Below are 23,116 nucleotides of genomic sequence, written 5' to 3'. Positions count from 1 at the left end.
CCTCAATTTTGCTGTGAGCATAAAACTGCTCTTAAAAAAATTGCCTTAATAAAAACAAATGCTAGAAACTCTGCATCTTGCATCCTATTCTTAAAATTACAAGACAAATTAACATATTAAAGTTGCTAAGAATTCTTCCAAAAAGAAATCTGATCAAATTTGTTTACTCCAGAGTTTCCTAAAATAATTTGACCATAATTTTCCTCCTAACATCCATAATATCTCACAGAAATAATGTTCTATAGAACACACTTCGGAAAATACTAACCAAGTGGCAGCTTACCTAATTCCAGATATGGTCTTTAAGAAAAAATAAACAATCTCTTAAAACTTGTCCTGAAGTTAAAAGCCTATAAAATAAAAGTATAACATGAAAATGAATTAGAAACTTATATAGTTAACTAATTCTAATTTATTGCATCCTTGAAAATGATGGGAAAAGTGTTGAGATCAAAATTTTCCAATTTTTTACAAGTATTTGCAACAGGAATTTTCAAAACTAGAACAGCTAACTATCTTAAACTCCTTCATGTTTTTGACTGAATTTACTTCTGGGTCATTCAAACAAATACCCTGAGGGGAGAAAGTTTGGTTTAAGTGAGAAAATGAAGAAGACTTTCTTGCTTATAGTTTAGTGAAGAAAAGAATGAGTGTCTAGAGCAGACTGGGGAAGTCAGAAGTCCTGCATTCCTTATCTAGAATTCTCAGATAAAAGAATAGCTGTCTGCCAATGCACACAGCTCAGCTGTGTAAGTGTTTACTCTTCTGCCCCTTCTTAGCATAAGCTCACTCAAAGAGGTAAATTAAGTCAAAGATGTAAAAAGGATACTGAAATTTAGGGAATAAAAACTAAGCTCATTTCCTCCTCTATCACCATGGCAAAATGAGGAAGGTGGAAAAGGAGTGGACATACTCTTCACAGCAGCAGAACAGGTATAGAACCACCCTCACCACACAAGCTTCCTCATTGGGTGTCACTACATTTATCTCTGTAAAATGGGAGCCCGACGTCTCTTTACTCTTCATCTTCAAAAGTCTTTCTAGTTTGTGCCTTTTCCAAGTGACCATAGCATGGGTGAAAATTCTAAACAACTTACATAGTAATTTTAAGTTTGAATAAGATGTAAACTTAAGATTACACAATTATAAGATGTGGATGGACCTAGAGACTGTCATACAGAGTGAAGTCATAAAAACAAATATCATATATTAACACATATATGTGGAACCCAGAAAAATGGTACAGATGAACTGGTCTGCAAGGCAGAAATACAGACACAGATGTAGAGAACAAATGTATGGACACCAAGGGGGAAAACGTTGGGGGTGGTGGGATGAATTGGGAGATTGGGATTGACATATATACACTAATATGCATAAAATAGATAACTAATAAGAACCTGCTGTATAAAAAATAAAATAAAATTCATAAAAAAAGGGAGAGAGAGAAAGTATCTGTGGCAGCATAAATACTGTATTTACATAAATGAAGTATGGATATTAATTGCACTGTTCTTTCAGCTTTTGTGTATGTTTGGAAATTTTAAAAATAAAAATTTGGAAAAAAGTGAAGAGCCATAAAGTAATAATAATGAAAAACAAAAGATTACACAATTATTGACAGGAAAGCAAAATGCATTTCTTCTATGGAAAGTCTGATGACACATGAACATATAGTTGGATGCATACTTCTAAGTGTCAGGGGTTTTATCAAGAACAAGAGAAAGCACAAATCCAGAGAAGTAATTAGAGGTCAACGTAAAGCCATTTTCAATTTTTGAAAAATAAGCTGTATTAAGCCTAAACATGAATTAATTTTAAAAGAAAAGAGACTCCAGCATAATTTGGGGGTCCAGGAAAACACTGAGCTTTATCCTAGTGTTTTGGGTTCAGCAAAATACATTTTGCCAAACATTTCCCCCCTTAATTCAGAAAAGGCACGCATATTTCAAAGGAAATTTAATCCATATGTTTCTGATTCATTTACACTTAATTCATCAAAATACTGTTTTGTAAGAGTTATTTGGTGTCCAAGAAGTCTTATAAGACTCTTCTCTTTGAACCAGAAAGCCTTGCATTGCCAGAACTAAATGGAACTTTCTATGTAAAAAGAGTAGGACCTGTGTTCCTCTAGGAGGTTTGGCCCCAAAACTAGACTCTACTCCTACAGGGATGAGGTCAAGAGTAACAGGTAATGTTGAGAATTAGCAGGGTCCTTTAGTTAGATAAAGAGAAAACTGCCAAACAACACTCTCCAGTGAAACAAACTGATCATTCTGTTACTGAGAAGTAATTTTTGTTTTCATTTTTTATTATGGAAACCATTCCCAGGTTTCAACAAGAAAATGAAGGATTTTGGTCCTTCGCATGGAATGTTGTAATTAGTTATTAACCATGAATAAATATGTTATTTTATAAAACAATAGCAAAAGTGTATTTCCTCTGGTATTTCAAGTATTTTGTTATACAAATTGTGAGCTTCTGCAATGCCTTCATGTACTTCGCTACTTGTTTTGGACCTTGAGAATGCTTTCTGTTAATATAATTGATGTTCAAGTTTTTCCACTAACCAGTAGGCTTTTTCTCTTTGGGCATGTACTTGCTTAACTTTCAAGACTTCAGATACTGGTTCTTCTGTCTTCTTTTTTTTTTTTTTTTTTTTAATAAACATGCAAAGTCTCTACATTTAAAGCCATATTATCCTATGATGCATTTACTGTGCTTATTAACTTGATTGTGCATATATTATGGCAACAGCTCAAAACATCCTTTCCAATGATCCAAACATCATGATGCAGTTACAATGCTATCCCTTGATAGATATGGGAGAGCCCAGTCACTTGAATGACAATGAGACACAGGGATCTAAAACTACAGACCTCATCAGATTTAAAATGACTGTGAAAATTTCCTATGATTGAAACCATGAAATAGTTCAGTGAAAATAACTTGAGTAAAATATTAAGCAGTAACAAAAGTTACTGTTAATGATTTTAACAATTTAAACTAAAAAAAGTGTTTTGAAAAATGCACACTATAGACATATTATTTGATAGTATTGATTATGAACCTTCATATAATGACACTCTAGTGATATAATTTCTTTTAACTTTTTTTACTCTAAAATATTAGTGTTATATAACTTAAATAAATCTTAATTGTCATTGGAAAAAACTATCCCAATTATCATCACAAAAATTTTGCTGAGTACAACCTACAAACTAAAGACACAGGTTGATGAATACAGGAATTTATTGAAATCTTAGTATGCAAACAATATTTTTTTTAATCCTAAAGTGCGTGTAACTGTGTAGTGCAAAGTATAAGATTTGGAGCTTACAGAACTGTCTTATTTCTTACTGGTAATTATAACATAAGAAAGAGACGTCTATAAACAGAATCTGGATCAAGTCCTAGCTCTACCATTTAGGAACTATGTTCCATTTTAAAAAATCATTTTTAAATGAGTCGTCATTTTTAAAAATCTCTATGAGCCAGCTTCTTCATCCATAAAATGGGTAAAATAATATTCCTATCCCAAAGGGCAAAGAATTAAATAATATATATGTGTTAAAGTAATGCTAGCTGTTACAACAAATAAATGTCCAAATACATAATGACTCTAACATGAGAAAAATTTATTTCTCACACACATACAATCCCAAAAGGGTATTCCTGATTATCAGGGGGCTCTATTTCAAACAGGGGTATTGGAACCAAAGCTCTTTTCATCTTGTAACCATACCCTTTTCAACACATCACTTCTAACATTATCGTTCTTCTCTGCATCAAGCCAGCAGAAAAGGAAAGAGCACAGAGTATCACATGTGAGACTATTTTATGGAGTAGACCCGGAAGTGGGACACACCACTGTTATTCACAGTCCCTTGGCAAGAACTAACTCACATGGCCACACCTAATTACAAATGAGGGTGGAAATGTACTAGTTGGTTTGGCAGGAAGAAGAGGAAACAGGATGGGAGAAAACAGCCATTCTTTGCCGCATGTAAAATGCCTAGCACTCTTCTGTCTTGTAATAAGTATTCAATAAATGTCAGCTATCACCACTATTAATAAAGTTTCTCTTAAGTGAAGACATTTAGTTTGGGAAACAATAGCTTCATTGGCAGGGCAGGTGAATACATATTTATCTATATATTTATTATACGGCTAAGAGAAGCTCATATATGTTCAAAATTAAAATACAATAGTAAAGTGTTTTATAGAAAAAGCTTAATACATCTAATGGCTGGATATACCAAATAGGGTTCTAAACAGAAGACTACTGTATATTCTTTAATAATACTATGTATATTCTTTAATAATACTATGGTAAAAAGAATCAAATGGGTTTTTCTCAGGCTTCGAATGTTCAAAGATCCAAGCTTAGCAGATTAGAAAAAAATCTTTAGATAGTTGCATTTCAAAGAACATTACAGCAAACCTCAGACTGTTGTCTAAATTCCTTAGCTGCATTATCCTCCTGTAGTAAAGCACACAGCTTCCATGGTGTACAAGTCAAAAATAGTTTTTGTTGTATGCATAGGGTTCCCATTGCATTATTTTTTTCTATCATGGAATAAGGCCCATGCAGATGTAAAAATATCTTCACATATTTTTCTTCAAGTAAAGATCTGAAACTATACCTGTCTCTCAAGGGCAATGTGGAAAACCTTGTAAAAAGATCATTCCTTTAAAAAAAAAATCTAAAGAAAAAAAGTTTTTTCAGGGTCTGTCTGGTTCTAATGGTGAAGCATTGCCAATCCAAGGGGCAGATTTCAGCAGCTTTAAAAAGAGTTAGTTAATTAAAATCACCCTTCCCTTAATTTGCTGCTTTTTCTGTCTCTTTAGTTGCCCCAACTTGTCCATTAGTATAATATTAAACAAATGAAAACAAAAGGAAAAACGAAGCAAGGTTCTTTCTATGCATATTTCTAAGACCAGGCAGGGTATGTTCCAAAACCATGTCTACAAAGCCAAAATTGTTGTGAAAATAAAGCAGCTTTTTAGCTGATTGAAAATTACTTGAATTCGATGCTTGTTTTACATACCGAAAACTGCAGTTTAAAAAGTAATGGCAAAGCAGATGCTATTAAAACACAGCACTCTTTTCCACATAGAAGGCTTTGAGGGGCCTCTGAAATATACCCAAGGAAGCAGGTTGCCTCATAAATCTTCTGAGGCAATGTCTAACGAAGCCTCATATTATTTTCCCCCAGTAATTTGTTGACCTTGAGAAGTAAAGCTTTCCTGAATGTCCCCAACAACCCTGGCTTTCTGATCATGTGATCAGAGAAAGAAATACACTCTGGCTTTCATTAGTTTAAGGACATCTGCAAGTAGAACACAAAACAATCTCAGCTGCTGAACTTGTTCCCTCATCTGGAGGGAACAGTATTAGAGTCAACAATTGCAGTAGACGGCATGGCTAGAGCTAATGTAAACATTTCAGAAATCATAAGCTTAATATCGTCGTTCAGAAGTTGGACCAAGCTATGACTAAACTCTCCTGTACTCTAGACGTCAGGCTAGAGACTGACTTTGATATATCTCCAGAAAGGAAGTATATCCAAACTTGAACACTGGGAGAAAAGTAAATGCTCCTGGCATGGGAAATAGATGTGGCAATAGGTACGTTTGGTGGGTGGATAAATGCAGAAAGTGGAACAAAGGGTGGTAATGCCCTGCCTGTAGCGGGTGGCAGGCGTTCTGTGGGTCCCATTGTTACTAAAGTCAAGTCATAAAAGTAGATACTGTTTATTTCTGCGGTGGCAGTTCTTAGGCTTTAGCTCCTCCTCTGGCCACATTTTTTAAAATAGCTCCATGCCATTCCTATTATGTGCAGGCTTTCTTTAGACCCAGGGCAAGACAATGGAAAAACCAACCTAAACAAAAACAAACAGAAACTAAATGCTTTGGGTTTTCTTTATAAACATGTCAGCCACAAGGTAGGTAATTGCCCTTCAAATAAAGAAATTATTTGCTGGGTCACTGTGCCCAAGTGAGAATTTTAACATCTATAAGATCATACATTATTTTTTTAATTTTTTGTAGAATCTAGTTTTATGCAGCTAAAGATACTTTTGAGCTTCATGTTTATTCCCAGGGCCAATTCCATGATTAAAAATAGAGTAAACTGAATGGCACTTACTCATCTGTATCTTCAATGGAATGCTTACCATCACTGGACTGAAACTAAATGATTAGGCTGTAACCCCTTCTATTTATAGATTTTCTAAGTTGTAAGAATAGGAATGCTTTCTGTTTTTTATAATTACATTTGGGCAACTCTGTACAATTGCGAAATTACTTTCTCATTGGCTCTGTCACTATTGCCCATAGCAACCTCAAGAGATGGACCAACAGAGAATTAGGACCCCTTATTTGGCGGATAAGGGAACAGGAAACAATAAGTGTCAGAGCTGGGACTTGAACCTAGGGTATCAGATACTAATCCCTGCATTCTTTCCACTACACCATGCTATTGCTGTACAAATATAAGAAGCTGAATTATAATAATTACTGCTTTGACCTATGTAGCCTTCCCAGGGAGAGGGAGTGGCCAGAGCATGCCCAGAAAATGCATAAAAAACTGTTCACTTGGATCCTTCACACAATGGCCTTTTCTAGAAATCTGTGATCTTGGCCAAATAATATTAGGCACCTAGGATGTGTACTGTACATTATCTCCTCAAAACACTTGATAGTCCTAAAAGGTCAGTATGATTGTGTTCTTCATTTATACATGATAAAATGGAATCTGAAAAAAACTAAATAATTTGTTCAAGATCCTATTGCTAGGGAATGGCAGGGATGGCATTTGAACCTGAGTGTGTCTGAATCCAAAAACCCATGCTTTTGGCATCAGACTACACTGCCATAGCTCACAGTCAGCCAAAGACTACAGGTTTGCATTTAAAACTGGCTAAGTAAATAAGAAATTATTAGAATTTCTTTTATATATATATATATATATATATATATATATATATATATATATATATAGTATGTTGGTTCTTTTTTTATTCAAACAGAAAGTCACAAAAATTATAATCATCCTCATCAGTTCACTCAGTCCCATGTAATTAATTTTGTTTTCATCTTGATCTTTTGTTAGCACTTTTATGAATTCATCAGTTTCCCATTAGAGTTCTGAAAATGCTTATTCATTCAGTTCAGCAGTATAGTCAGTTACCAGAAACCTGTATTTGTCAGAGTCTTTTCCATGAATTCCTTGAAGATGAAACCCTTTTATAGGAACATTTTTGCAAAAGCATCAGAGTACACCCAGAACTGCCTGTAAATGACAAAAGACTTAAAAATGACCACGGTTAAAGATTTGATGAAAGTTCATAATAATGCAATTGACAAGGAAATTTAGTTATTTCTGAGATATACATTTTAAAGTAATAACTAGAATTATGACTTATAACATTATACCAGAACATATAAGATTTTTAAGAATTTCATGTAATGTCTGAAACATTTATATTAACATAGTTCCATACAAATAACCAAAAGATAGTATTAGGTTTTTTTTTAATTTTATTTTATTTATTTATTTTAAACAGCATGTTCTTATTAGTCATCAATTTTATACACATCATGTCAATCTCAATCGCCCAATTCATCACACCACCATCCCCACCCCCCACAGCTTTCCCCGCCTTGGTGTCCATACGTCTGTTCTCTACATCTGTGTCTCAATTTCTGCCCTGCAAACCAGTTCATCTGTACCATTTTTCTAGGTTCCACATATATGCATTAATATACGATATTTGTTTTTCTCTTTCTGACTTACTTCACTCTGTATGACAGTCTCTAGATACAGCCACATCTCAACAAATGACCCAATTTCATTCCTTTTTATGGCTGAGTAATATTCCATTGTATATATGTACCACATCTTCTGTATCCATTCGTCTGTTGATGAGCATTTAGGTTGCTTCCATGACCTGGCTATTGTAAATAGTGCTGCAATGAACATTGGGGTGCATGTGTCTTTTTGAATTATGTTTTTCTCAGGGTATATGCCCAGTAGTGGGACTGCTGGATCATATGGTAATTCTATTTTCAGTTTTCTAAGGAACCTCCATACTGTTCTCCACAGTGGCTGTATCAATTTACATTCCCATCACCAGTGCAAGAGGGTTCCCTTTTCTCCACACCCTCTCCAGCATTTGTTGTTTGTAGATTTTCTGATGATGCCCATTCTAACTATTGTGAGGTGATACCTCATTGTAGTTTTGATTTGCATTTCTCTAATAATTAGTGATGTTGAGCAGCTTTTCATGTGCTTCTTGGCCATCTGTATGTCTTCTTTGGAGAAATGTATATTTAGGTCTTCTGCCCATTTTTCGGATACGGTTTTTTTTTTTAGTATTGAGCTGCATGAGCTGTTTATATATTTCGGAAATTAATCCTTTATCTGTTCATTCGTTTGCAAATATTTTCTCCCATTCTGAGGGTTGTCTTTTACTCTTCTTTATGGTTTCCTTTGCTGTGAAAAGCTTTGGAGTTTCATTAGGTCCCATTTGTTTATTATTGCTTTTATTTCCATTACTCTAGGAGGTGGGTCAAAAAGGATCTTGCTGTGATTTATGTCAAAGAGTGTTCTTCCTATGTTTTCCTCTAAGAGTTTTATAGTGTCTGGTCTTATGTTTAGGTCTCTAATCCATTTTGAGTTTATTTTTGTGTAGTGGTGTCAAGAAGTGTTCTAATTTCTTACTTTTACATGTAGCTGTCCAGTTTTCCCAGCACCACTTATTGAAGAGACTGTCTTTTCTACATTGTATATCCTTGCCTCCCTTGTCATAGATTAGTTGACCATAGGTGTGTGGATTTATCTCTGGGCTTTCTATCTTGTTCCATTGATCTATGTTTCTGTTTTTGTGCCAGTACCATATTATCTTGATTACTGTAGCTTTATAGTATAGTCTGAAGCCAGGGAGTCTGATTCCTCCAGCTCCATTTTTTTCCCTCAAGACTGCTTTGGTTATTCGGGGTCTTTGGTGTCTCCATACAAATTTTAAGATTTTTTGTCCTAGTTCCGTAAAAAATGCCATTGGTAATTTGATAAGGATTGCATTGAATCTGTAGATTGTTTTGGGTAGTAGAGTCATTTTTACAACATTGATTCTTCCAATCCAAGAACATGGTATATCTCTCCATCTGTTGGTATCATCTTTAATTTATTACATCAGTGTTTTATAGTTTTCTGCATACAGGTCTTTTGTCTCCCTAGGTAGGTTTATTCCTAGGTATTTTATTCTTTTTAGTGCAATGGTAAATGGGAGTGTTTCCTTAATTTCTCTTTCAGATTTTTCATCATTAGTGTATAGGAATGCAAGAGATTTCTGTCCATTAATTTTGTGTCCTGCAACTTTACCAAATTCATTGATTAGCTGTAGTAGTTTTCTGGTGGCATCTTTAGGATTCTCTCTCTATGTATAGTATCATGTCATCTGCAAACAGTGACAGTTTTACTTCTTCTATTCCAATTTGGATTCCTTTTATTTCTTTTTCTTCTCTGATTGCCATGGCTAGCACTTCCAAAACTATGTTGAATAATAGTGGCGAGAGTGGATATCCTTGTCTCGTTCCTTATCTTAGAGGAAATGCTTTCAGTTTTTCACCATTAAGAATGATGTTTGCTGTGGGTTTGTCATATATGGCCTTTATTATGTTGAGGTAGTTTCCCTCTATGCCCACTTTCTGGAGAGTTTTTATCATAAATCCATGCTGAATTTTGTCAAAAGCTTTTTCTGCATCTATTGAGATGATCATATGGTTTTTATTCTTCAATTTGTCAATATGGTGTATCACATTGATTGATTTGTGTATATTGAAAAATCCTTGCATCCCTGGGATAAATCCCACTTGGCCATGGTGTATGATGCTTTTAATGTGTTCTTTGATTCTGTTTGCTAGTATTTTGTTGAGGATTTTTGCATCTATATTCATCAGTGATATTGGTCTGTAATTTTCTTTTTTTTGTAGTATCTTTGTCTGGTTTTGGTGTCAGAGTGGCCTCATAGAATGAGGTTGGGAGTGTTCCTTCCTCTGCAATTTTTTGGAAGACTTTGAGAAGGATGGGTGTTAGCTCTTCTCTAAATGTTTGATAGAATTCATCTGTGAAGACATCTGGTCCTGGACTTTTGTTTGTTGGAAGATTTTTAATCACAGTTTCAATTTCATTACTTGTGATTGGTCTGTTCATATTTTCTATTTCTTCCTGGTTCAGTCTTGGAAGGTTATATCTTTCTAAGAATTTGTCCATTTCTTCCAGGTTGTCCATTTTATTGTCATAGAGTTGCCTGTAGTACTCTCGTAGGATGCTTTGCATTTCTGTGGTGTCTGTTGTAACTTCTCCTTTTTCATTGCTAATTTTATTGATTTGAGTCCTCTCCCTCTTTTTCTTGATGAGTCTGGCTAAAGGTTTATCAATTTTGTTTATCTTCTCAAAGAACCAGGTTTTAGTTTTATTGATCTTTGCTATTGTTTTCTTTGTTTCTGTTTCATTTATTTCTGCTCTGATCCTTATGATTTCTTTCTTTCTAGTAACTTTGAATTTTGTTTGTTCGTCTTTCTCTAGTTCCTTTAAGTGTAAGGTTACACTGTTTGAGATTTTTCTTGTTTCTTGAGGTAGGCTTGTATAGCTATAAACTTCCCTCTTAGAACTGCTTTTGCTGCATCCCATAGCTTTTGGATTGTCATGTTTTCGTTGTCATTTATCCCTAGGTATTTTTTATTTCCTCTTTGATTTCTTCAGTGATCTCTTGGTTATTTAATAACCAAGCCCCCGTGTGTTTGTGTTTTTTACGTTTTTTTCCCTGTAATTCATGTCTAATCTCATAGCACTGTGATCAGAAAAGATGCTTGATACGACTTCAATTTTCTTAAATTTACTGAGGCTTGATTTGTGACCCAAGATGTGATCTATCCTGGAGAATGTTCCGTGCGCACTTGAGAAGAAAGTGTAGTCTGCTGTTTTGGGATGGAATGTCCTATAAATATCAATTAAATCTATCTGGTCTATTGTGTCATTTAAAGCTTCTGTTTCTTTATTTATTTTCATTTAGGATGATCTGTCCATTGGTATAAGTGAGGTGTTAAAGTCCCCCACTATTATTGTGTTACTGTCGATTTCCTCTTTTATAGCTGTTAGCATTTGCCTTATGTATTGAGGTGCTCCTATGTTGGCTGCATATATATTTATAATTGTTATATCTTCTTTTTGGATTGATCCCTTGATCATTATGTAGTGTCCTTCCTTGTCTTTTGTAACATTCTTTATTTTAAAGTCTATTTTATCTGATATGAGTATAGCTACTCCAGATTTCTTTTGATTTCCATTTGCATGGAATATCTTTTTCCATCCCCTCACTTTCAGTCTGAATGTGTCCCTAGGTCTGAAGTGGGTCTCTTGTTTACAGCATATATATGGATCTTGTTTTTGTATCCATTCAGCAAGCCTGTGTCTTTTGGTTGGAGCATTTAATCCATTCACGTTTAGTGTAATTATCGATACGTATGTTCCTATTACCATTTTGTTAATTGTTTTGGATTTGTTTTTGTAGGTCCTTTACTTCTCTTGTGTTTCCTACTTAGAGAAGTTCCTTTAGCATTTGTTGTAGAGCTGGTTTGGTGGTGCTGAATTCTTTTAGCTTTTGCTTGTCTGTAAAGCTTTTGATTTCTCCATCGAATCTGAATGAGATCCTTGCCAGATATAGTAATCTTGGTTGTAGGTTCTTCCCTTTCATCACTTTAAGTATATCACGCCACTCCCTTCTGGCTTGTAGAGTTTCTGCTGAGAAATCAGCTGTTAACCTTATGGGAGTTCCCTTGTATGTTATTTGTCATTTTTCCCTTGCTTCTTTTCATAATTTTTCTTTGTCTTTAATTTTTGCCAATTTGAGTACTATGTGTCTTGGTGTGTTTCTCCTTGGGTTTATTCTGTATGGGACTCTCTGCATTTCCTGGACTTGGGTGGCTATTTCCTTCCCTATGTTAGGGAAGTTTTTGACTATAATCTCCTCAAATATTTTCTCTGGTCCTTTCTCTCTCTTCTTCTTCTTCTGGTACCCCTACAATGCAAATGCTGTTGTGTTTAATATTGTCCCAGAGATCTCTTAGGCTGTCTTCATTTCTTTTCATTCTTTTTTCTTTATTCTGTTCCATAGCAGTGAATTCCACCATTGTGTCTTCCAGAATTTCTTGTACTTCTTTAGCACCTTTTTCAGCTCATTACCTTATCCTAGACTTTTTTGTCTCTCTGCACTTAGATCTACCATGAGATTTCAGCATAGCTTTTTCTTTGTCTTCAGTCTTATGAAGACTATATTCAACTAATATCAGCTGAACTAGTTCTCCATCTTGTATCAAGTGACTATTTAATTCTTCTTTTCATCAGTGTGAAAAGTCAACTGAGAAGTATATATTAAGTGCTTACTGTGGACCAAGAACTGTGCTACACATTGCAGAGTAAAAACAAACAAAAAAAGACAGTAAACCACCTCCAAGGAGCTTACAGTCCAGCTAGAAATGCACGATTTCAAATGACAGCAGAAAACATTTATATGCTCAACTCAAGAACACTTAAAAAGTGTAAATGCTCAAATTAGATTAGGCATAAAAAGCAAGATTATTGGTTCACATTTACAAAAATTTTCTATAAATTCATCATAACTTGCAAACTTGACCTAAGAAGCAAAGTCTCTCTTAATGGAAATAGTTATCTATGTCACTATTCACTTTTTGTTATGAAGAATAAAACACAGGCTTAATTTTAATTCCATCAAAAATTTTCAACCTGTAACTATGGAGGTTGAAAATTTCACTATGAATATATAATGAAAAAGGAATGACTGTTTTCCTTTGTTTTTTTCTGAAAGGAGAATCTATCTTTTCCAGTTGAAATGCCCTAACATAGGTAGTAGCCTTTCTGTCATTTAGCTCTCATGGTTTTCAGCCTTGGTCCATTAGAGTCATTTGGAAATATTTTAAAAAGAAATCAGTGTCACCTTCCTTCCCCCTCAGCACCAGACCAATTCAGTCAGAAGCCTGGGAAGAGGAGTCTAGACAACAATATTTCTTAAATGCTCACCATGTGATTCTAATGTGCAATGAGAATTGAAAACCCATCTTCTGTCTAGTACCTACATTATACCACCTACTCTGTCAAGGAGTTAGCGGTACTCCCCAGTTAGTGACAAAAGGACAGAAAGTTAATTTTGGCTACTAGACAAGGACAAAACAAAAGAAATGATTAACAGAAGAATTCACACATACTTATTTTTATCCCCAAATGTGGCAGTGATTCTTAGTCATGGAACCCAACAACAATTTGTAATTTTATTGCAAGGGTCACTTCCTGACCATAAAATTCTAGAATATTTATATGTGTCCTCCATTCTTTGAGTTTTTGTTTGTGTTTCTTTTAGTTATTTTGTGCTCATGAAATTAGCCAGGGAATTATTTACCATTATTCATAGACTTCACAGAACATATGAATTGGAGGTTTAGACTACTACCTTCAGGCAGAAATAGTCAGAATTGAATATATGGCCAGTGGATAGGCTGTTCCATGCACTGTTCTGAAGCAGAAGCCCAACCACTTGAAGTTGTTAAAGGACAGTTATTTGAAGGGACTTGTTAGTAAGCCACGTGAAATGACAGGACCTATAAAGTTGGCCATAAATGTCACTTGTAATTAAAGATAATGCATGCATGTTGGTTCATCTAAGAAAATATAGGACTGCATTAGAAGGAGAAAAGCAGCTTAGCTACTGTTTTATTCATAGGTTTTTAGTAACAAAAAAATTAGAGCATTTTGTGGAAGAAGGGAGTCATTTACATTGACTGCATTGGAGAAAAAAGTCTTAAAAGGTGGGAGCTGGTTACTTAAGGGTTTATTTTCTGCCAACCAAAAGGGATCAGATGGCTGCTGCCCATCTTTTCTTCACTTACCTTGACTCCTTAGCCACTGCTGACACATGAGGGAAATCTATGTCTTCAGAGTCAGTGACTTACTCTCAGTGGCCCAACTGGAGGAAAACAGAAATAAACAAACACAAAAACCTCTTATTTTGCAATACTAGCAAAGGAAACACTGACCTTCCACCTCCTACCTAATCTACCCCCAATTGCTTTTCTGACACCAAGCCTAGTAAAATGAAAAGGGTTTTCAAAAGAAGGAAAGAAACATCTGGACTTCAGATTCCCCTCCAAAGCAGAAACCAAGCCTATAAAGGTTACATGTTTCAACGAGCCACGCAAGACAGAGAAAGTTCAACTGCTTATCCCACTTGACCTTGGCTTTAACACAGGATCACGTTGATCCTGATGGAGAGATTAAAACGCCAAGTTCAGAACTGCTCACGAAGCAAATTCACAAGGGGAGTTCTAATAGTTCTTTGGCACTCTTGCTTCATATGGAATTAGCAGGGAGGATCCCAGGCCACAAATGTAGCAATATTTTAACTTAGTGTGCAAAATTTCAAAGATAAAGCCTAAGATTGGAAGCAGTACTGAACCTTTCAAACACTGCTTTCCTGGTAGGCTTTGTCAAGAAAATACAGCATGTGTAAGAGCTGTTGAAAGATTTCTTTATGGAAGGAAATAAAAAAGGAGGCCACTAGGGCCATGAGAGGTAAAGAATAAAGGTGGGGGCTGACAAACCCCAAAACATTTTCTTTCACATATTGCTACTCTAAGTTGCAAATTCATTCAGTGAAAACCACTTTCCTAGTACAGAAAAATGGCACATAAATAATCATGTCTTCCCAGTAAATACTAACACAGTTTTGAATAAGTCAAAAATATAAACTTCAAACCTAAAATTTTGAAAATCTGACAAAAGGATTGTCAACAAGAGAAGTTAACAACAAAGGTCTGTTGTGGTCCACTAGCCCATCTCTTAAACTGCTCTAATAGAAAGCACCTTGGACTAACAGGCTGGGAAACTGGGTTCCAGCCCCACCTCAGCCACCACCGAACTGCACCTCAGCTGAGCTTATGTGCTTTGGGCCTCAATTTCTTCATCAGTTAAATAAAAGAGCTGGAGTAGAGGAATTCTAGAACCAAAGTATTTATAGACGTATGGAAGCTGTGCAAACCTGCTCATGATTACCACACCTCCATTTTCACCTAGTTTTTTCAGACTAACACAACTCATAGTGGTTTCTCCCTCTTCCCTCTACAGAATACTCATTAAACTCCCTCACTGATCTAATGCTTCACTTAGCTCAGTGTTATTCATTTGCTGTAATGTCTTCTCTCTCTCTGAGACTATAAATTCCCCTGAGACACAAAATAACTTGTTTTTAATTGCATCCCTTACTGAAGTTAAAAGAGTGTTATGCACAAGGTGGATGTCTGTGTGTGTTTTTTGGATAAATGTATGAATGAGTGAATGTTTGGCACTTAGTAAGTATTGGGTTAATTGACCAGTTACTATTGTTATGGATGAATCACAAAAGTAAGCCAAGAGAAACACTGATTTCTAGAAAGCAGGATCTAGTTATTAGACCAAAAAGTTGCCCAGACTACATTTGTTAAGCAGTAGGAAAAATATTTCCACTTTAAAATCCCTATAATATCCCTGTTTTGACAGAATCACAAAAGTTATATATTTCATCTGAAAATCTTAAAGATATACAATGAAATAAATCAATTGACATAAAAAATATTTGTTGTTATATTTTTTTCATAAAAGTGGGAAGAAATTCTCTATCTTCCTCGTCCGCATTCATGTACTTATTTTCTAGTGTTTCTTGGGTCTTTGCTCTATTTTATTAATTAATATAGAAATGCTTAACTCTATAATTGTTCCACCATTTAAAATGATGTAAGTAATCACATTTTTCTGTTCTATTAAAACTTAATTCAGCACAGCTAGTGTAAATTTATTGGCCATCTTTGTGAAAAATATCCACTGTGTTTACTCATTCCCTACCACATATATACTAAAGAAAAACTCTTAAGGGCATTGGATACAAGAATTAATACATTTATGGATTTTACCAATATTATTGGCTCCTGTGGCCAGACATTTTCAATGTTTATCATACCAGAAAAGTGCTTACATCATAAGATTCAACTGGAGAAATAGTTAACAACTTACAAGCAAAAGGAGAAAACAAGAGGCTCTGACATTATGAGTCTTGCAACATCACCAACAAGAGTCCTCTTCTACTAGCATATGGAAAGTTTTCTTATTTGCTAATTAAACTCTACCACCCCTCTGCTCTTTACTACATAAACACCAATTTTATCCTACACATAACCTCAATTAGTTTTTCCTATGCTAATAGCTAAGGAGACTAGACACACATTTTTCCCTCTTGGATTTTGGTTATCAGCTCACATTTGAAAGGAACGTACATGGAGAAAAATCATAGCTAGATGGACAAGATTAATTCGTAGGAGAAAGAAGTCACAAGACAATGAAGGACTACAAATTAGGTAAGCAAGCATATGACAGCCTTGTTCTGTGTACTGGATCTTCAGCCAGTGTCTGGGATTTAAATAAACAAAAATTTTCTTCACACGTAGTCTTCAGTTCCCTGTTAAAGTTTACTATCGCAAAATTTCACTGAGGCCAAAATGTATTTTAAAATATTTGTTCATCTCATCTAATCACAACAAAATCATTGGGAAACCCCAAACCAGTTAAGTCTATTACAGCTTGGTGCATTGAAATCATACACATGCACAAACACACACACACGTTAACACAATGTTTTTTAAAAATCCACTTCATCATCAGTGCTTTGTTTTAGAAAGATTATCCCTTTTCCCATATCCCTACCTTAAAAGGGCAATTTCAATTCCAAGTGCCCCAGATAAACAGGAACACTGAACTGATAAAGGCAGTCAGAAACAAATCAAAACCAACAAGAATAATGATTGTCACACACCTGCCCTTCTCATCCTGTAATGATTGAGTTCAGCCTGTACCACCACCACCTTGTGGTGTTTGCCAGCTGAGGCTCACAGTACTCAAGTTGTAAGCCTGGAACTCTAAGCAAACCAATAAGGAAAAGTGGACTGGAAAGCCAAGTCACACCTGTGATGTATCTTCTGGTCTTGAGTATGAGAAATGTTGACCAGAGTAACTCAGAGTCACTAAAACAGCAGAACTGTTAGGCATGTTTATCAGATTGGCCAAAGCTTGATATGACATAAACAGCATGTTCTGCTATTCAATGAACCCACTGGTGTAAATACCACTCAAGCAGCCCATGAACTCCAGTGGAGATCTGCTTATTTTGCACGTAACAGAAGAAGATTTTTCTGACATTTTTGCTTTGAACTGCACAGAAAAAACTTAACCACTGATTGGATCTGATACAAAAAGCAAAGAAAGTAGTTGCTTGATGCCAAAACTTTATCTCTGAAAAATCAGTTATTTTAAATTTTTTTAGTGACCATCAGATGGAATCCTTTCTACAAGATTATACTTGGTTGTTCTCCTAAAAAGTATACAGTTAACTCATTATTCATTTAGAAGATGCAGCTCAAGAATAATTTTAAGCAACAACATAATAATTAAGAATAATTAAACCTCAGGTAGGTTAAAAGTTTCACAGAAAATAAAAATTATTTACAAAGAATAGACCTTTGTTTTTCAAATGAAATTATGTAGCACTTTCTCGGAAATTAAGTGAAATCCTTAACAAAAATGAAGTAGACAGCTAAGAGAAATGAGCTCTCTTAAACATTGGTACTGGGCGTATAAAATACAGCTTTTCTGTAGAGCAATTTAGCAATAGTTATCAAAAGCCTTAAACATGTTTAAAACCTTTACAATGATTCCACCTCTAGGAATATCTCCTAATAAGTAAACTGAGATGCAGTAGAGTTATATACAGTAGTATTCATTGTGGAGTTAATACTGGAAATAACCTTGATGTCCAAAAATAAGAAATTTGTTAAATAAATATACTATGTCCAATGTGATAGAATACTGCTTAGTAGTTTAAAATGATGTCATAGAAAAACATTTAACAGCATTAGAAATGGTCTTGATATTTCATTAAATGAAAAATTAGGTTATAAAAAAGTAAGTATGATACAATCACAATTTTTAATTTCTGTAAATGTATAGGAAAAGGGCTCGGCATATATCCTGTAGATCAGTACTGCCCAGTAGAAGTATGGTGCAAGCCACATATGTGATTTTTAATTTTCTAATATCCACATTAAAAAGTAAAAAGAAATAGGTTAAATTAATTTTCATAATATACTTTAACCCAAAATATTCAAAGTATTTCAGTACTATGTAATCAGTGTAAAAAACTATTAATGGGCTTTTATTTCATACTAAGTCTTTGAAATTTAATGTATATTTTACATTTAGAGCACTTCTCATTTCAGACTAGCCACATTCCAAGCGCTCAATACCCACGCGTAGCTAGCAACTACAGTATTGGGCAGTATACCTCAAGAATATAGGATCTCGGTGATTTCTGTTTCTGTCTTTACACTTTTCTATACATTCTACTTTTATAATCAGAAAAAGAAATCAGTATTTTTTTAACATCTTTATTGGAGTATAATTGTTTTACAGTGGTGTGTTAGTTTCTGCTTTATAACAAAGTGAATCAGCTATACATATACATATATCCCCATATCTCCTCCCTCTTACATCTCCCTCCCACCCTCCTTATGCCACCCTTCTATGTGGTCACAAAACACTGAGCTGATCTCCATGTGCTATGTGGCTCCTTCCCACTAGCTAGCTATTTTACATTTGGTAGTATATGTAAGTCCATGCCACTATCTCACTTCGTCCCAGCTTACCCTTACCCATCTCCGTGTACTCAAGTCCATTCTCTACGTCTGCATCTTTATTCCTGTCCTTTCCCTACGTTCTTCAGAACCATTTTTTTTTTTTTTAGATTCCATATATATGTGTTAGCATACAGTATTTGTTTTTCTCTTTCTGACTTACTTCACTCTGTATGACAGACTCTAGGTCCAGCCACCTCACTACAAATAACTCAATTTCATTTCTTTTTATGGCTGAGTAATATTCCATTGTATATATGTGCCACATCTTCTTTATCCATTCATCTGGCAATGGACACTTAGGTTGCTTCCATGTCCTGGCTATTGTAAATAGAGCTGCAATGAACATTGTGGTACAATGACTCTTTTTGAAGTATGGTTTTCTCAGGGTATATGCCCAGTAGTGGGATTGTTGGGTCCTATGGTAGTTCTATTTTTAGCTTTTTAAGGAACCTCCATACTGTTCTCCATGGTGGCTGTATCAATTTACATTCCCACCAACAGTGCAAGAGAGTTCCCTTATCTCCACACCCTCTCCAGCATTTATTGTTTCTAGATTTTAGGATGATGGCCATTCTGACCGGTGTGAGGTGATACCTCATTGTACTTTTGATTTGCATTTCTCTAATGATTAATGATGTTGAGCATTCTTTCATGTGTTTGTTGGCAATCTAACTTCTTTGGAGAAATGTCTATTTAGGTCTTCTGCCCATTGTTGGATTGGATTGTTTGTTTTTTTGATATTGAGCTGCATGAGCTGCTTGTATATTTTGGAGATTAATCCTTTGTCAGTTGCTTCATTTGCAAATATTTTCTCCTATTCTGAGGGTTGTCTTTTCATCTTGTTTATGGTTTTCTTTGCTGTGCAAAAGCTTTTAAGTTTCATTAGGTCCCATTTCTTTATTTTTGTTTTTATTTCCATTTCTCTCAGAGGTGGGTCAAAAAGGATCTTGCTGTGATTTATGTCATAGAGTGTTCTGCCTATGTTTTCCTCTAAAAGTTTTATAGTGTCTGGCCTTACATTTAGGTCTTTAATCCATTTTGAGTTTATTTTTCTGTATGGTGTTAGGGAGTGTTCTAATTTCATTCTTTTACATGCAGCTGTCCAGTTTTCCCAGCAACACTTATTGAAGAGACTGTCTTTTCTCTATTGTATATTCTTGCCTCCTTTATCAAAAATAAGGTGACCATATGTGCGTGGGTTTATCTCTGGGCATTCTATCCTTTTCTATTGATCTATATTTCTGTTTTTGTGCCAGTAGCATACTGTCTTGTTTACTGTAGCTTTGTACTATAGTCTGAAGTCCAGGAGCCTGATTCCTCCAGCTCTGTTTTTCTTCTTCACGATTGCTTTGGTTATTCGGGGTCTTCTGTGTTGCCATACAAATTGTGAAATTTTTTGTTCTAGTTCTGTGAAAAATGCCATTAGTAGTTTGATAGGGATTGCATTGAATCTGTAGATTGTTTTGGGTAGTATAGTCATTTTCACAATGTTGATTCTTCCAACCCAAGAACATGGTATATCTCTCCATCTGTTTGTATCATCTTTAATTTCTTTCATCAATGTCTTATAGTTTTCTGCATACAGGTGTTTTGTCTCCTTAGGTAGGTTTATTCCTAGGTATTTTATTCTTTTTGGTTGCAGTGGTAAATGGGAGTGTTTCCTTGATTTTCACGTTTTTCATCATTAGTGTATAGGAATGCAAGGGATTTCTGTGCATTAATTTTGTATCCTGCTACTTTACCGAAATCATTGATTAGCTCTAGTAGTTTTCTGGTAGCATCTTTTGGATTCTCTATGTACAGTATCATGTCATCTGCAAACAGTGACAGTTTTACTTCTTCTTTTCCAATTTGGATTCCTTTTATTTCTTTTTCTTCTCTGATTTCTGTGGCTAAAACTTCCACAACTGTGTTGAATAATAGTGGTGAGAGTGGGCAATCTTGTCTTGTTCTTGATCTTAGAGGAAATGGTTTCAGTTTTTCATCATTGAGAATGATATTGCCTGTGGGTTTGTCATATATGGCTTTTATTATGTTCTGACTTTTCAAGGAGGCTATCTGCGGGACTGGCTTCTGTCTCACCTTTCTCAGAGCACTAGCATCCAGCATATTCTAAATAACTTGAAGCTTTTGAGAATAAAGAAGACCTGGGTGGAGTACTACTGCTCCAGACGACCCATGGTATATTAGACATACACCAAAAGGAACAAGAGATTGCAAGTCCCTGAAAAAAATGGCAAATATCTCTAATTAGGTATCTACATGTACAAGTCTAGAAAAAAATGGCAAATATTTCTAATTAGGTATCTACATGTACAAGTCTAGAAAAGACACAACAACAGAAAATGTTTGAAAGGTCCCAAAATGCCTAGCCAGGCTGGTTGGTTGTGGTCTTTCCCTGGTAAAAGGCAGTTCATAAAGACTAGGAAAGGAGGCTTTATTTAAATTCAGGAATACAAACACAGAATTACATGGAACATGAAAAACCAGGGGGAAATGCCAATCAAACGTACAAAATAAATATCCAGAAACTGGCCCAAAAGAAATGGAGGTATATGAATTTCTTAACAAAGAATTTTAAATAACCATCATAAAGATGTTAAATGAGCTCAAGAAAATGATGCATGAACAAAATTAGAATTTCAACAAAGAGATAGAAAATGTAAAAAAGAATCAAGGAGCTGAAGAATTCAATAAATGAACTGACAATTTCACTAGGGAGATAGAGTATCAAACTGGATCAAACAGAAGAAAGAATCAGTGAATTCAAAGACAAGTCATCTGAAATTATCCAGTCAGAGGAGCAAAAAGAGAAAAGAATGAAAAGGAATAAAGAAAGTCTAAGGGTCTTATGAGACACTATCAAGAGGATGAATATATACATTATGGGGGCCCCAGAAGGAAAAAAAGAGAAATAGAAAAGAGGCAGAGAGCTTATTGAAAGAAACAGTGGTTGAAAACATCCCAAATCTGGGGAAGATAATGGGCACAACAGACTCAAATACAAGGAGTTCAAATAAGCCTACACTAAGATACCCTAGCATCACACTGTCAGAAGTCAAAAACAAAGAAGTAACATAACAGCAACTAATCATCTCCGGGGTGGGGGGTGGGGAATCCAATAACACTATAAACAGATTTCTCAGCAGAAGGCTTAGAGACCAGAAGGAGTGGGATGATATACTCAAAGTGCTAAAAGAAAAAACTGCCAACCAAAAATAACCTATCCTGCAAAACTGTCCATTAAAATGAATGAAAGATAAAGACTTTCTCAGATAAATGAAAGCTGAGGGAGTTAATGACCACCAGATCTGCCTTATAGGAAATGCTAAAGGCAGTCCTTCAAGTTGAAACAAAGAGATGGTAAACAACATGAAATTATATGAAAGTATAAAGCCCACTGGTAAAGGTAAATATTTATAGACACACACAGACTACTCTAATACTGCAATGATGGTGTGTAAATCACTTTTAATTCTGGTATATTATTATAACTACAAAAATGTGTTAGTAGATACACAATATGAAAATATGTAGCTTGTGACACAAATAATATAAAGGAGGAGTGGTAAAAGTGTAGGGGTTACATATGCAATTGAATTTAAGTTGTTAACAGCTTAAATACACTGTAGTACCTATAAGATGTTTTATATAAGCCCCATGGTAACCAAAAAGAAAACACCTACAGATGATACACAAAAGAAAATGAGAATGGAATCAAAGTATATCACCACAAAAAATCAGCAAAACACAAAGACAGCAAGAGATGAAAAGAAACAAAAGAGCTATAGCGAACACAAAGCAATTAAGAAATTTGCAATATTCCCTATCAGTAATTACTTTAAAGGTAAATTATTAATCTCTCCAATCAAAAGACACAGGTAACTGAATCGATTAAAAAAAAAGATCAAAAATATGCTGCTTGCAAGGGACTAAAGTAAACAGATGGAAAAAGATATTCCATGCAAGTATTAACCAAAGAGAGCAGGGCTGGTCATACTTACATCAAACAAAATAGACTTAGGTCAAAAACTGTCACAAGAGATAAAGGACATTATATGATAAAAAGTGTTGATTCACCAGGAAAATAGAACAATTATATAGAAACACTCAACAACAGACAGCCTAAATATATGAAGCAAACATTGACATAACTCAAAGGAGAAAAAGACAAAAACACAATAATAGTAGAAGATTTCAAATTATACTTTAACTAATGAATAGAACATCCAGACAAAAGATCAATAAGAAAATAGAAGACCTGAACACCACTATAGCTCAAATGGACCTAACAGATATATATATAACATTCCACCCCCAG

At 34.9% G+C, this 23,116-nt stretch overlaps 1 long non-coding RNA gene across 2 annotated transcripts in view; it reads right to left on the bottom strand.

Moving 5' to 3' along the window:
* Positions 1 to 283: 283 nt before the first annotated feature.
* Positions 284 to 23,116, bottom strand: part of LOC137220667 (uncharacterized) — a 148,249-nt gene continuing 125,416 nt past the window's right edge. The window contains exons 4-5 of one of the 2 annotated variants that reach the window (XR_010941735.1): positions 13,969 to 14,045; positions 284 to 350 (exon numbers count right to left, since the gene is read on the bottom strand). This is a non-coding gene — a long non-coding RNA (uncharacterized lncRNA). Of the gene's footprint in view, positions 351 to 13,878; positions 14,046 to 23,116 lie in introns of those variants that run through there. The other variant, XR_010941734.1, reaches the window with a different exon arrangement.

Source organism: Pseudorca crassidens, chromosome 3, assembly GCF_039906515.1.
Source record: "Pseudorca crassidens isolate mPseCra1 chromosome 3, mPseCra1.hap1, whole genome shotgun sequence".
Taxonomy (NCBI): domain Eukaryota; kingdom Metazoa; phylum Chordata; class Mammalia; order Artiodactyla; family Delphinidae; genus Pseudorca; species Pseudorca crassidens.
Note: the sequence above shows the minus strand (reverse complement) of the source record. Positions and strands in the feature narration are given on the sequence as shown.